The following is a 14,881-nucleotide window of genomic DNA, read 5'->3' as shown; positions in this document are numbered from 1 at the left end:
TGTGCCGTCTAGTCGCTTGCGACTCATAGCGACCCTATGTACAACAGCTCTAAACTCTGCTCTGTCCTGTGCCAATCTCATCCCGATTGCCCCAGTCACCAAATCAATCCATCTCCCAGAGGGCCTTCCCCTCCTGTGTCTGCCTCCCACAATCCCAAGCATGATGTCCCTCTCCAAGGACCTGTCTCTCCTTACAACATGACCAAAGTATGTCAGACGAAGCCTCAGAGTCCTTGCTTCCAAGGAGCAGCCCGGTTTAACCCTCTCCAGGTTGAATCTGCTTGTTCTTTTAGCAGTCCATGGCACCTTCAGCACTCTTCTCCAACACCAAAGCTCAAAAGCATTAATTCTATCCTCCTTGGTCATCGTCCAGCTCACTGATGCATAACAAGTGATAGCAAAGATCACGGCCTGTACCAGACACACCTTTGTCTCCAGAGACACACCGTTGCTCTTGAGTACCTTAGAGAGGTCCCTAACAGCAGACTTTGCCATGGCAATGTACCTTTTAATTTCCTGGCTCTGGTGCCAAGAGTGTTGACTGTGGAGACAAGCAAACTAAAGCTGTGAACAATCTCAATCTCTTCACCATCCATCCTGATGCTGCCAATTGGTCCAGTGGTGAGAATCTTGTAGTCTAGCATATTAAACCATTTGCATCATCCAGAGACTTCTCTATCAAGAGAGAAGACAGTAGAGAAACGGTGGTATGGTCCTATTAAGGAGCCCTGGTGGCCCAGTGTGTACTGTATTCAGCTACCTACCAATCCGCCAGCCATTCCTTGAGAGAAAGATGGGCACCGTCCACTCGCAAACACATACGCCCTAAGGTGAGTTGCAGGCAATGGGTTGGGTTTTAATTTATAGTCGCACTGTGAACGATGTTCAGTGATTCATAATAGATAAATGGACTGACATAGAGAAGGATACAGGAAATCTTTTCAGTTGAAAATAAGAAACTGCAAAATAATACTTAGAGTTTTACTTCTGTTTGCAAACATGCATTTAGGGAGAGGGAACGATCTTAGAAAGCACTCACAGAGGTTGCCTTTAAGAAAGGAAGAGGTTGACAAGGGATCAAAGAGGGTTTTCACCCCACCCCCCTGGAGCTCTTGCGGGGGGAGGGGGGGAGACCCCCCAGATGGTATGGAATTCCTAATCCCAGAAATTCCAGGCCCACAGCTATGCTGCATTGCTGCCATCTGGGGAGTACTTCTGAGTGGCATGTAAATACCAATTTCCTATCCACCATTAGTAAAATTATTCCCAGCGCCACTGCTTGCATCTTGCCCTGGGTGACTCCCAGGGTGGGCGTCAGAGCCCCGCAGTTCACAGTCCAAAGCTGTGGAGGGTCTGAGAGACTTACCCTGCCCAAAAGCTCCTGCCGTGGCTGTCCAAATGCACAAGACTTCTGGGCCAGAGACAAAGGACTTTACCAGTCAGAGCCCAGCAGGCAGCACACGCTTCAGGTTTGCATCAGGTTCCCCTGCCCCCAGGTTTCATGGGGACAATTTGAGATGAGTCTAGGTGAATCCAAGGACTTGAAACACTTGCTGTAGAAGATCAAACACTATAGCTTTCAATAATCTGAACATCAAAAAAACAGAAGTCCTCACCACTGGGCCAAAGACAACATTGTGATAGGGGAAAAGATCAAAGCTGTCAACTTTCATGTTACTCAGATCCACAGTCAGCACCTGTGGTACCAGGTACCCGTGACACTGGGGAAATCTGCTGCCAGGGACCTCTCCAAAGTGCTAAAGGGTAAAGATGTCAGTGTAAAGAGTAAAGAGTGCCTGATCCAATCCACAGTCTTTTGAGTTCCTTCTGATGCTCTCCACTGAATAGAGATGACAGAAGAATCAATGCCTTTTGGATGTAATGATGGAGAAGAGCTCTGAATATCCCATAGACTGCCAAAAGAACCAGCAAATCTGTCTAGAAGGAAGTGGTACTTCGCAAAGGCAGGAATGGTGAGACTTGGTCTCACATACTTTGGGCATGTTTTCAGGAGTCCTTGGGAAAAGATATCAAGCTGGGAGGTAAAGGTTCAGAGAAAGAGAGGAAGAAGATCCCATCAAGATGGATAAACACAATGACATTGACAGTGGGCTTGAGCACAGCAGAGACGGTGGTGAAGACAGCACAGGACAGGGCGAGGTTCACCATTATTCACAGGGTCTCAGTGAGTTAGAGTTGACCATCACCAGCTAGGTAAGTGTTGTGCGCAAGGTGGGTTCCTATCACAGTTGAGGGGCCCTGAGTTTAGGACACTGTTGACCCATAACCTGTCACAGGATGTACACACACAGGAGGGATCAATGGATAATTGTCTCCCAGCACTGACAGACTGGGCAATGAGGCTCTGAGAAGTTGAGTCACTTCCTTGAGGTCACACAGCCAGTACCCGGTAGAGCCAGAGTTAGATAAGACAGTGTAATTCCAAGGACCTCACTGCTTCTAAGCTGTCTCCAAGCCTGCCTGCTGACTTATCCTGGGGACCAAGCCATCACGTACAGCACTGCTTCAGAGGGGAGCCACTGAGTTCTCAATGGCGACCTGGTGAAGGGGCGTGGCCACAGAGCCTGCCTGCGACCTGGGGACTGAGCTGCCCTTACCCCCAGGAGAAGGCCATTTGAGAAGGGAAAATTGCCCCCATGCTGCCCCTGGGCACAGGAACTACAAGTCTGGAATGAACCTCTAAAATTGGATAAATGTTCTTTTATTTTGCCGTGGTGGGGGGAAATGTCATGTTGTTCCATATTTATTTAAATGTGAAATTTATTTATGGAGTAAAAAGAGTTGCTGTTGGCTTTCTTGTGCCCAGTCAGGAAATGGCCTGAGCTTGGTTTTTCTCCTCAGAGCATCCTGTCCCCTGGTGACCTAGTCTAACTTTTCAGGATTGGAGGCTGGGTCCCTCCCTTTCTGTTCTCTGGAGCCCTCATTCCAGTCTATAGAATGAGCAGATGGGGGGGGGGGGGATTTTGGCATTGGGGTTCCTCTATTACTCACCTTCCTCAACTATAAAACTGAAATACATCCTCTCACATCTCCCTCATACAGAAACAGCAATCAAATGATAGGAACTTCTTATTCAGTAAGTTGCTGATTTTTTTTTTTTCTCTCAGTGGTTGGAGTCCCAGCTTCCATGTGGGAGACTTGAGTTAACTTCCAGCCAGTGGACGTCAAGAACAGCCACCACCCATCTGTCAGTTGAAGGGTGTATGTTGCTGTGTTGCTGAATAGGTCTTAGTAGAGCTTTCAGACTAGGAAGAAGGGCCTGGCAATTGACTTCTGAAAATTGGCCTATGAAAACTCTCTGAATTACTATGGTGCAGCCTGTAGCCAATCATGGAGACGGCTCAGGGCCAGGCAGCACCACATTCTCTTAGATATACATGGTTTCTGTGAGTTGGAGGTTGATTTGACAGCAGCGAGCAGCAATGCAACATGGGAATCAGGATCTTTATTTATACATGAGGTAAAGAGGGCTCAGGCAGTTGGTAAGTCAGCCACTGTCACAGAGGTGCCCTTAAACATTGGGGTCCTGTTACATCACACTTTCAATTCCTCTTGGCCACCAAGAAAGATGTCTTTGCAACATCTACTGATTTGACCTCACTCTGCATCGCAGGGAGTTTGTGCTCAGAGGAGATCCAGCAGATGTCCTACATTGCCCTACACGTCGAGTCTCCTTACCCAGTATCTGATCTCTCTAAGGCTCTTTGATGTTGTTGTTGATTGCTATCGAGTCAAGCACAACTCATAGTGACACTATGAACAAAAGGCCTGAATGAAGTCTTTCTGTGACTATTGTTATTTATCAAAGTTCATAGTTTCCAGGGGCATGTTGTTTAGGAAGTGGATGCCACTCCTGCTTCCAATGAGGCCCTCTAATGATGTCTGAATTATTTTAACCTCATAGCAAACCTGAGGGAACGAAAGCTTTGTCCTGGAGTGCTGAGCCTTTCCTAGGCGGCCCTCAGGGGCAGTGGGGGCTAGAGTTGGGATTGGTTGATCCCCTGCTCGACGGCTTTCATCCCCATGCCATGAAGGCTCTAGCCAGAGCTCCAAACTGGCCATCTGCCCCGTGGATGTCACTGGTATAGTCCCTGCTGTCACGTGTCCTCAGTCTCTCTTCTCTGAACATTCTCAGACTCCTCCCATCTGAGATTCTGCAGGGCTTCTCTATTTCTTTCAACTGGTCTCTGTTCTGTTACTTTGGAAAGACCCAGAGAGGGTTGGTGATTTTCCCAGGCTCACCGAACAAGTCACAGCAGGGCCAAGACTTGATCCCAGCTCCTTGCCTCTGGCCAGTGCTCTGTCCAGCCATCACCCACCCTTGGGCCTGACCCTCTGTGTGTGTGGGGGCTGGAGGGGGGTGGCAGGTGATGGTTAGTGGGGAAGGTCCTGTCTCAGGGAGGAGACTGAGAACTGTCTTTCCCTTGGCAAGATTGTTCCTGGGTATGTCCCAAATAAGCTCCGGAGCAGACAGGGAAATTGCAGGGTGGGGTGGTGGTGGGAAGCCAGGACTCTGCAGAGAGGAAGAGCAGGAAGGGGCTGCCAGCTGCCCACACTTCCCCTGGTCTGGAGACACCTGCAGCCAAGCAGGGGTGGGGCTTCAGGAAAATCCTACCTGAGCCCGGGGTGGAGGCGGGAGGACAATGATGATAATCTGTGGCCCATGCTGCTGGGACGTGTCCCACTTCCTGCCCTGGAGGACTCAACCCAGACCACCTTCTCCAGGAGCTTCTGACCTGGCTGTGCAGAGCAGGCCCCCAGGTCACTATCATAATGCTCACCTCAGCTGTAACTATGATCTTCAGGTTTATTTCTGATTTTTCACCTCGGCTTCACTGAGCTGTGGGCTCCATGGAGTCAGGGCTTTGTCTCCCCACCACCCAGCACCTAGTCCCAGGCTGGCACCCAGCAGTGTTCTGTCCATATGAACAAGCCAGCACCGTCCAGTTCATGTGTTCATGCTGTGTCACAGCAGTAGGTGCAAGGGGCTTGTCCCATGTGCTCAGGATCTTGTAGACACGGGCTTTAACAGGGCTCAGCTGGGACCAGACACCTCGCCCAGGACCTGCCTCACCCACTCATGTAGATTGGGGAAGTATGGGAAAGTGGGCCCCATGTGGAGATGTGGGCTCACCCCACACACAGCCAGTCTTGGGAGGATACTTCTGCATGGACACAGGAGCTTCCCTGTGGAGGAGACATTGGTATCCGGTAATCCAGTGTGGAGTGTGGTGGGATCCTCTGGAGACTGATCCATGTACCCTACAGACGTGGGTGCTGGAGACTCCTGTATCCTATAGATGTAGGTGCTAGAGACCCGTGTATCCTACAGACATGGGTGCTGGAGACCCTGTACCCTACAGAGATGGGTGCTGGGGAGAGGAGAAGTGGGCGTGGCATCAGCCTAGCACAGCTGAGGGCAGTGTTTGGAGGAAAAGAGATACCTCTGTGTTCATGTTCCATCAAGTAGAGTCCTCGCTTGTTCATTATGACCTCTGCAGAGGACACAGAGAAGAATCTGACAAGATCTGAACTCTCATTCTCTGTTTGTTGTCAATTTGCTGTGTGACTTGGGACCGTTTTGTTGCCCTCTCTGGGCCTCAAAGGGAGTTCTGGTGTCCTAGTGGGAAGGAGCTGCCTTGCCAACCCCAAAAGGTACAGGTGGGATCCACCAGCTTCTCCACAGGGGAAAGACAGGCAGTCTCCCATCTTTTTTACTTCTGAAACCCCCTGGAGGGTCAGCTATGAGTAGGCTTATACTTGATGGTAAAAATGATGACAGCTGGGCCTCACCCCAACTTCCTCCAATGCACAGCCAGTCAAGGTAGGGAGGAAGGGATCAGAGGTAAGAGGCAGGGGGAGGAGCTTGCACGCAGGTGACCATGTTGACACAGGCAGACCTCAGCTACACAGAGGCAACAAGAGGTTCCAGGACCAGGATCCTGCCAGAGACTCAAAGCTGAGCCTGATTCTCCCCTTTGCTGCTAGTAGCTGTGTGATATTGAGCAAGTAGCTTAACCTCTCTGACTCTCCATTTCCTTAGGTACAAAGTGGATAGTACAGCTGCCTGTCTGGCAGGGCTGCAGTGAGGAATGAGTGAGGCGAGGCTTAGCTCAACCCAGAGGGAGCACTCAGTGGTGGTCATTACAAAGCTCCAAAAGGTTGGAGGTTCAAACCCAGCCACAAGTACTTCCAAAGTAAGGCTTGGGGATCTTCCTAAAAGTTGAAGCCTAAGCTCTGCTTTGCACCCATGGGACCCCACTAGGTGGATACAAAGTTATAGCAGCTGGTAATTGTCTTACAACAACCCTGAGAAGTAACATTGTTGTCACTTGAAAGCCAGAGATATCAAGGAAGGAAAGTGTCCCCCAGCAAGAAAAAGGACCCAGCGTTCCCCACCCAGGGAGCACTCCCAGGGGTACCTGTGAGCAGGAGTCGAGAAGGGAAAGCCAGGGGCAGATAAACATTCAAGGAGATGCTTGACCTCCCAGAGCTCAGAGAAATGAGAGTTCAAGCAGTGATGTGACTCCAGGGTTTGGCCCACAAAATAGACCAAAAAATAAAATAAACAATAAAGGGCAGTGATGGTGAGGATGTGTGGAAACGGGCAGCTGTGCTTCCCCAGGAGCCTGTGAGCTGCAGGGCCTTGCTGCAAAGTTCTGGGCCTCTTCCTCTAGGGACCTGGGGGCACATGGTTGTTACATTTGATTGCTTTATTTTTTTTCTCTTCAACACAGTATTATGATTTTTCTCATGGAAACTTCTCACTAAAGCTATATCCTTTACCCGGCAAGTTTTTAAGTGGTCTCAAACCCAAATCAGTAACCTTCCCAACAGGCTTTAATTGTTCTAAAGCATTTTTGAAACATTGCAGCATCGAAGCACCATGGCCTGTAAGCAGGCAGCTCAGCACACAGTCTCTCAAAGGCTGGAGGACACAGAGCCCCTGGTTCTTTCTGCCTGTCATTGTGTTAGCCAGTCAATCAATGTTGTTGTTGTTGTTAAGTGCCATCAAGTCGCAGGCGATTCATAGCGACCCTACGAACAAAAGACCTGAACACTTGTATAACTTTTATCATTTCTCCAGGTTCATAAGGTTTCTGGAGGCAAGCTATTTTGGAAGTGGATGCCACTCTTGCTACCAAGCTTGTTTTAATCAGGGAGCTCCACCAAACACTTTCCCCCATGGGTATAACCGTTATCACATTTGACACATCAGTGTCATATTGTTCAACTTCACAGCAACCACAAGTTACCTCTGTACAGCAAGTCGAGAGACCAGGTCTATACTACCTAGAAGAATGTTTGACACATAAACAATTAAAAACAGGCCTGAGGGCCACAGATTAAAGTCACCCACCTTTGGCTTGGTAGCATCCTTTTCTGTCTACTAGGGCAACTGATCTCTCTCTATGCTGTTTTTGTTGTTAAGTGCCGTCGAGTCAATCAAGAAAGCCATCCTTTACCATCATCTCTAGAGAATTGCCCTACTAAAGTGCTTCTCTGATGGTTCAAATCCACAAACTGCTCCACGGGAGGAAGACAATTTCCTCCCATGTGATTTTTTTAAATTGTGATTTTAACAAAAGTTTACAGAAAAGTTAGATTTTCATTTATTCATTGTTGCACATTTTCCTCTCTACCCCTCCCAGTTCACTTTTTAAAAAATACATAGTCATTTACTGTTGGCATAATTTTCTCCCTCCTCTCCCTCATCCCCAGGCCACTTTGCTATGTATCTCCTAATCCGGACTGTTGTCATACAAATAATACCTAATCATGTATTTCTTTGAAGCAGTTTTTCCCTTCATCTGTTCCAATGTAGTGTTCATTATTTATCCCCTCTTTTTTTTAGTTTCCCTCCAGACCCCATGTCAGTCATGTTTTATAACGATGGTGTTACACAGTATTTGTAGTTTTGTGACTGAAATATTTCACTCAGCATAATGTCCTCCAGGGTCACCCATGTTGTGTAATATTTTATGAGTTCCTTGTTTTTCAGTGCTGTGTAGTATTACATTGTGCAAACATACCTTCATTTTTCTATGCATTCATTTGCTGATGGGCACTTGGGTTGCTTCCATCTCTTTGCTATTGTGAATAATGCAGTGATAAACATGGGTGTGCGTACAACAGTTTGGGTGGCAGCTCTGGTTTCTTTAGCGTATATTCCTAGTAGTGGAATTGCTGTGTCAAATGGTTATTTCTATTTCCAATAGTGGTTGTACCATTTTACACTCCCACCAACAGTGAGTAAGGGTTTCAATCTCTCCCCAACCTCGCCAGCCTTTGTTGTTTGCTGTCCTATTGAACTTTGCTGTTGTTACTGTGGTGATATAGGTGTTTTCCTCCCGTGTGATTTGTGGCCTCAGAAACCCTCTGGAGGATCAGCTATGAGTTTGAGATTTTGTTGTGTTTTGAGTTTTTTAAAAATCTTTGCTAATTGTTCAACACTGAGAACCACTTTGATACTGAGGCCTGGTATAATAAATTTTTTAAGTAGGATGATAGCTGTGTGCCTAAGAGGTTTGCCTGTACATGCGTGATGTGGTGAATGTGGGAGGGGCCCAGGGGTTAATACTGGGTGGGTGGGAGGGATGGGGGAGCAGAGAGAACTCACTCCCTTTCTCCATCTTTGCATGGATTCAAATGAGCACATGTTACTCTTGTAATCACCAAATGAATAAAGAGAAAACCCTTTTGGAAAAAAATCATGAACAAAAGAAAAAAGGGGAGAGAAGAAATAGGAGAAATATAAAAAGGGTGAGAAGTAGGAAGAAGAGAGAAGGAGGCGGGGGAGGAAGGTTTAAACAGAATAAACATGGAAGAAGGAGGGAAGGGCGTGCTTTGAGCCCCAAGTTCCCAGTCCATACACAGAGCACCCCCTTCCCATAACGCAGCAATATGAGGGACCAGGCAGGAACACCTGCCCTGGATGCCCAGGCCTGGCAGCCTCCTCCAGCCTGGCCGGCCTCCACTGACATAAAGGCCCCTTTCTCTAGGCTGTTTTTGTTGGGCTCTGCCCACCTTAGGGGCAGTCTGCAGACCGGCCGCGGTAAAGGGTGGCTTTATGGCCCTGAGGACTTTGGGGTCAGTACAATCCAGCTCCTTCCTCAATCATCTAGCAAACATTCCCCTGGAACCTGCTGCTTCCCTCATTCTTGCCCAGCAGGTAAACAGTGTGAGTGTCCACTTCTGCCCACCCTCCAGCCTGCCCTCAGACGTGCTGGGTGCTGGCTGCAGATGTGAACAAACAGCCCTGTTCTCCCTGGGCCAAAGCATGAATCACACCGCTCATCGGCTGGCAGCGTGGCCACATCTCTGCAGCCTTGCATGGCAAACACCATTGACTCCTGGTCCAGCTCCTTCCTCCAACACAGTCCTGGACGAGCCGAGAGCAAGGACCAGGAGAGCCTGCCCAGCACTGTACCGGAGGGTGGGAGGCAGCTTCAACTCAGGGAGTGCTCACTTTGAGAACATTGCCTTTCTTTACACAGGCCCTGCCTTTTCCAGAGAAGATAGAACAAGGACATAAAATGTGGTGTGGTTGGTGTATGTTAAGTGTCCTATAATCTCCTCTACCACATGGTGACTTTAGGTCCAAGAGAACAAAATCTAGCCCTGTCCTGTGCTGCCTTAATGATCGCTGGGTTACGTGAGTCCACTGACGCTCTTGTGTGAATGAAAGCATCTCATGCAGGGCCCTTCCTTGTGTTTGCCATCCCTCCATTTTAACAGATGTGCTATTCTTCTCTATAATAAAAACCAACGGGTTAAAAATTGTTTTGCCTCGACTGTGGTCTCTTGTTTCCGCTGTGCTTGAATGGAATCCAGCGATCGCCTGTGTCTCCCCTGCCTGTCATTTCCAGCCAGTCCTCCGCCACCTCCTCACATCAGCACCCCCGGACGACCCAAGGTCCTCACCTCCGCTCCAGCACTGCACAGCCACCCACTCTTCACCACCACTGTCATGACCGCATCCCCTTCGCAGGTGCACCAGAACTACAACCAGGACTCAGAGGCCGCTATTAACCGCCAGATCAACCTGGAGCTCTACGCCTCCTATGTCTACCTGTCCATGTCTTACTACTTCGACTGCGATAATGTGCCTTTGAAGAGTTTTGCCAAATATTTTCTCCACCAATCTCACGAGGAGAGGGAACATGCCGAGAAACTGATCAAACTGCAGAACCAGTGAGGCAGTCGCATCCTTCTTCAGGACATTAAGAAACCAAACCGGGATGACTGGGAGAGCGGACTGAACGCAATGGAGTGTGCACTACACTTGGAGAAAAGTGTGACTCAGTCCCTACGGGAACTGCACAAACTGGCCGCTGACAAGAATGACCCTCATTTGTGTGACTTCATTGAGACACATCACCTGGATGAGCAGGTGAAATCCATCAAACAACTGGGTGACTATGTAACCAACTTGTGCGAGATGGGCGCCCCAGACTCAGGCCAGGCTGAGTACCTCTTTGAAAGGACAGCCTGGGAGACAGTGAAGGTGAGAGCTGAGCGAAGCTTTAGCCCGGCTTCCCCACAGCCACAGGGGTGACTCCGTGGTCACTACCAGGCCACCTGCATGTCTTGTTTATTTTACCTTTTCTATAAATTGTACAAAAATACCCACTTAAGTTCTTTTTTAAAAAACAAACTTGTTTTGTCTCCTACTACACTGCTGTGGTGGTCAGGACAGCATGGTACTGGTATTACAACACACACATAGATCAATGGGATAGAATTGAGAACCTGGAAATCAGCCCATCTACCTATGGTCAAACAATTTTTGACAAGGAAATTAAAACAGTCAAGTGGAGAAACAACAGCCTTTTTGACAAATCATGTTGGCAAAATTAGAAAACTATCTGGAGAAAACTCAAGCTACACCCACACCTCACTCCATACACAAAAACCAACTCAAAGTGAATCAAGGACCTAGGACTAAAACCAAGGACTATAACCTTCATTAGAGAAAAGCTTGGAAGAACTCTAGAAGCCCTAATCCACAACATGAACAGTCTTTCAAGCATCCTGAATTTTTTTTTTAATCATTTATACAGACGCTTAATTAGCTTTATTTACAAAGCAGGCTTGTTTTGTTGGTTTTGGATTTTTTGGGGGCTTTTTTTTCAGTCTCTAATGGTGCCTAGATAACATCATTAGGCAAGAATGCCAGTTTAAAAGAAATCTATGCAGAATTCTAAAAATAACAGACATTGATTCTCCTCAAGAAGGGGCAAGTTTGACTTTTTCAGCAGCTCTCATTCTACACCTCAGTTACTCAGAAGCAATTCTGCTGCGGGCTCTACATCCCATGATTTTGAAGACAAGGCCACTCACTATTACTGCATTCCTATCAAAGCCCATCGCACATAGATTTTTCTCTTTTATTGGTGTATTCTGGAGTAGAAACTGGTGTTCCAGCATACACATGTGCCCAAAGTCGAGCCGTCTGTTTGAACATTTCGGGATTCTGTTTGTACTGATTTGCTGCTACTGCATCTTGTGGATCATCTGGTTCTGCAGCTGCCAACAGTGCTTGCAATGACGGTAATACCGTACGAAGAGTCATTGCTCCTGCCCGTTGAAATAGCCCCTGTGACATAACTAATAATAGTCTGCCATATTTTAGTGATAAACCAAACCTTAGGGGGATTAAATGGATATGTTCTGGTATTTTTATCTCTAGTTGGTATCTTCCTCCTTCAAATGGTGTGTCTGGAGGTCCTGCTATTTCTCCCCTTAATTCTGCAAAATTCTCATCTACAATATCTACTTTAATTTGATTTTTGCTCGTCTTCTCGCTCTTCAGCACTTCCTTGAACTCCCGCTTGATTGACTGCCCCTCGATGCTGGCCATGTCTCCGCCCTGCAGCTGATTCCTAACGGCCTCCTCCACCTCCTCCTTCCAGATGAATGGGATCTTCTAAGAATCAAATCCCTATGCACATCCAAAACTTCTCCAGCAGGGTAAAAAGGAAAACCACAGAACGGGAAGAACCAAAATTTGACCGTAAGTCTATCCCGCTCTAATTTTAAAACCATCTCAGAACAGGTTTGAGGCCTTGAGCACCAATGAGCATAGACCAAATGAGCTCTGGGAGGATATCAAGAAAATTGTCCATGAAGAATGCAAAAGATCATTATGAAGGTTGAAGAGGAAGAAAAGACCAAGATGTATGTCAGATGAGACTCTGAATATTGCATGAGAGATCCAAGAAGCCAAAGCTAACAGAAGAAATTAAAGAGCTTAAGTGAAAATTTCAAAGGGCAGCTCAGGACAACAAAGCAAGATACTACAATGAAATGAGCAAAGAGCTAGAGTCAGAAAATCAAAAAGGCTGAACGCGCTCAGCATTCATTAAGCTGAAGGAGTTGAAAAATAAATTTAAGCCACAAGTGGCAATACTTAAGGATGCTTTGGGTATAGTGTTAAATGATCCAAGAAGCATTAAAAGAAGATAGGAGTATACAGAGTCACTGTACCAGAAGGAATTGGCAGACAGAAGAATCTCATGAAATAATGTATGACAAGAGCCTGTGATGATGAAGGAGGAAGTTCAAATTACTCTGAAGGAATTGGCAAAAACAAGACTCCAGGAGTTGACGCGGTATACAAATTGACATATTTCAACAAGCAAACACTGCCCTGGACGTGCTCACTAAGTTGTGCCAAGAAATCTGGAGGACAGCCAGCTGGCCAACTGACTGGAAGAGATCAATGTTTGTTCCCATTCCAAAGAAAGGTGACCTGACAGAATGCAGAAATTACTGAACAATATCATTAATATCACATGCAAGCAAGATTCTGCTGAAAATTATCCAAAAACGACTGGAGCAACACATCAACAGAGAACTTCCAGATGTGCAGGCTGGATTTAGAAGATGTCGTGGTCCTCAGGATATTATAGCTGATGTTAGATGGATCATGGCAGAGAGCAGAGAATACCAGAGGAATGTATATCTGTGCTTCACTGACTATGCAAAGGTGTTTGTGTGGATCACAACAAGCTGTGGCTGACTCTGAGAAGAATGGGAATCCCAGAACATTTGATTGTGCTTATGTGAAACCTGTACTTGGACCAAGAGGTAGTCATCAGAACAGAGCAAGGAGACACTGCATGGTTCAAAATTGGGAAGGGGGTCCGTCAGGGATATATTCTGTCTCCATACCTTTTCAATCAGTATACAGAACAGATCATCCAAGACGCTGGGCTGTACGAAGACGAATGTGGCATCAGGATTGGTGGAAAATTCATCAGCAGCCTGCGTCATGCAAACGACCCAACCCTGCTTGCTGAAACTGAGGAGAACCTGATGGACTTGCTGCAGAGTGTCAAGGACTGCAGCCTTCACTATGGATTGAAGCCCAACATCAAGAAAACAAAGATTCTCACCACTGGGACAATTGGCAGCACCAGTATGGATGGTGAAGAGATTGAGATAGTTAACAGTTCTAGTTTGCTTGGTTCCACAGCCAACACTTTTAGTACCTGCAGTCAAGAAATCAAGAGATGAATTGCATTGGGACCTCTCGAGAGTACTGAGGCTAGAGACTAAGGTGAACCTGATCTGGGCTATAGTCTTTGCAATTGTGTGCTATCCATCAGAGAGGGGGCCGGTAACTAGGGATGATAGAAAGCTAATTGATGCCTTTGAGTTGTGGTGCTGGAGAAGAGTGTTGCATATACTATGGACTGCTAGGAGAACAAACAAGTTTGTCCTGGAGTGGATGAAGGCGGAATGCTTCTTGGAGTCAAGGATTCTGAAGCTTCATCTGATATACTTTGGGCATGTTACAAGGAGGGACTGGTCATTGGAGAGGGACATCATGTTTGGGAGAATGGAGGGACAGCGCAGGAGAGGAAGACCCTCGATGAGATGGATCAATTCTATGAGTGGAGTGGTGGGAATGAGTGTGTTTGAGACAGCGAGGTTGGCACAGGATAGAACGGCGTTTAGAGCTCTTGTACATAGGCTCGCTATGAGTCGCAAGCAACTGGGTGGCACATAACAACAACAAGATGTTTTTAGTGCCATTGAGTCAGAATCCTCTCATGGCTGACCCTCTTCATGTCAGAGGCTGTAAATCACACAGGAGGAGATTACCCATCTTCTCAGGGCAGAGCAGCTGGTGGATTCAAACCTCCTGTCTTTGGGAACTGGCGATACAACTCCTTACCACGAAGCCACCAGCGCTCCTTAGCCAAAGCTTGGTAGCCTAAAACAACCACCACTGCATTCTCTCTCTTTTTCTGTTGCTTTTGAATTCAGTTTGTCTGCCGAGGAAAGAGGTATCATTCATAGATAAAGAGTTAGTAGGCATCAAAGATAAAGAAGGAATGGTGGAGTGTAAGCTTTAAACGGAGTAAAATTCAAACATTAGCAGAAGTCATTCCCACCATCTTTTGATCCCCTAGTGATAGGAAACAATTTCATTGCTAGATTTCAATCCCTGGACATAGTAGTTGTTTGCCACAGACTATTCCCCAACACAATGACCAGCACGCCCTCTCGTGGCTTCTGGTGGCAGTGCGTTTGCTATCTCAAGTTTTCTCATCCCCCCCCCCCCCGCCCCATTCTTTCTTATATTTGCTTAAAGATTTATGTTTGCAAATCATATTTGCTTTTCACACACTCATTCTGATACATTTTGTTTTATTACCTTGTTGTGGTTGTTGTTAGTTGCCGTTGAGTACAATCAATAGCTACTCTATGAACGACAGATCTGAACCCTGTCCTATCCTGTGCCATCCTCACAATCTCCAATATATTCGAGTTCATTGCTCCAGTCACCGTCAACCCACCTGATTGAGGGTATTCCTCTATTTTCCCATCTCTCCACCTTCCCAAGCAT

General features: G+C 47.0%; 2 pseudogenes; one reads left to right on the top strand and one right to left on the bottom strand.

The window, feature by feature from the left end:
• The first annotated feature begins 9,991 nt into the window (after nucleotides 1-9,991).
• Nucleotides 9,992-10,579, top strand: LOC102857280 (annotated as a pseudogene).
• Nucleotides 10,580-11,297: 718 nt separating this feature from the next.
• Nucleotides 11,298-11,884, bottom strand: LOC102854286 (annotated as a pseudogene).
• Nucleotides 11,885-14,881: the final 2,997 nt, after the last annotated feature.

This window comes from Elephantulus edwardii, unplaced genomic scaffold (assembly GCF_000299155.1).
Source record: "Elephantulus edwardii isolate Elephantulus edwardi_28Jun2011 unplaced genomic scaffold, EleEdw1.0 scaffold00074, whole genome shotgun sequence".
Lineage (NCBI taxonomy): Eukaryota > Metazoa > Chordata > Mammalia > Macroscelidea > Macroscelididae > Elephantulus > Elephantulus edwardii.
This window is presented reverse-complemented; position numbering and strand designations above follow the sequence as displayed.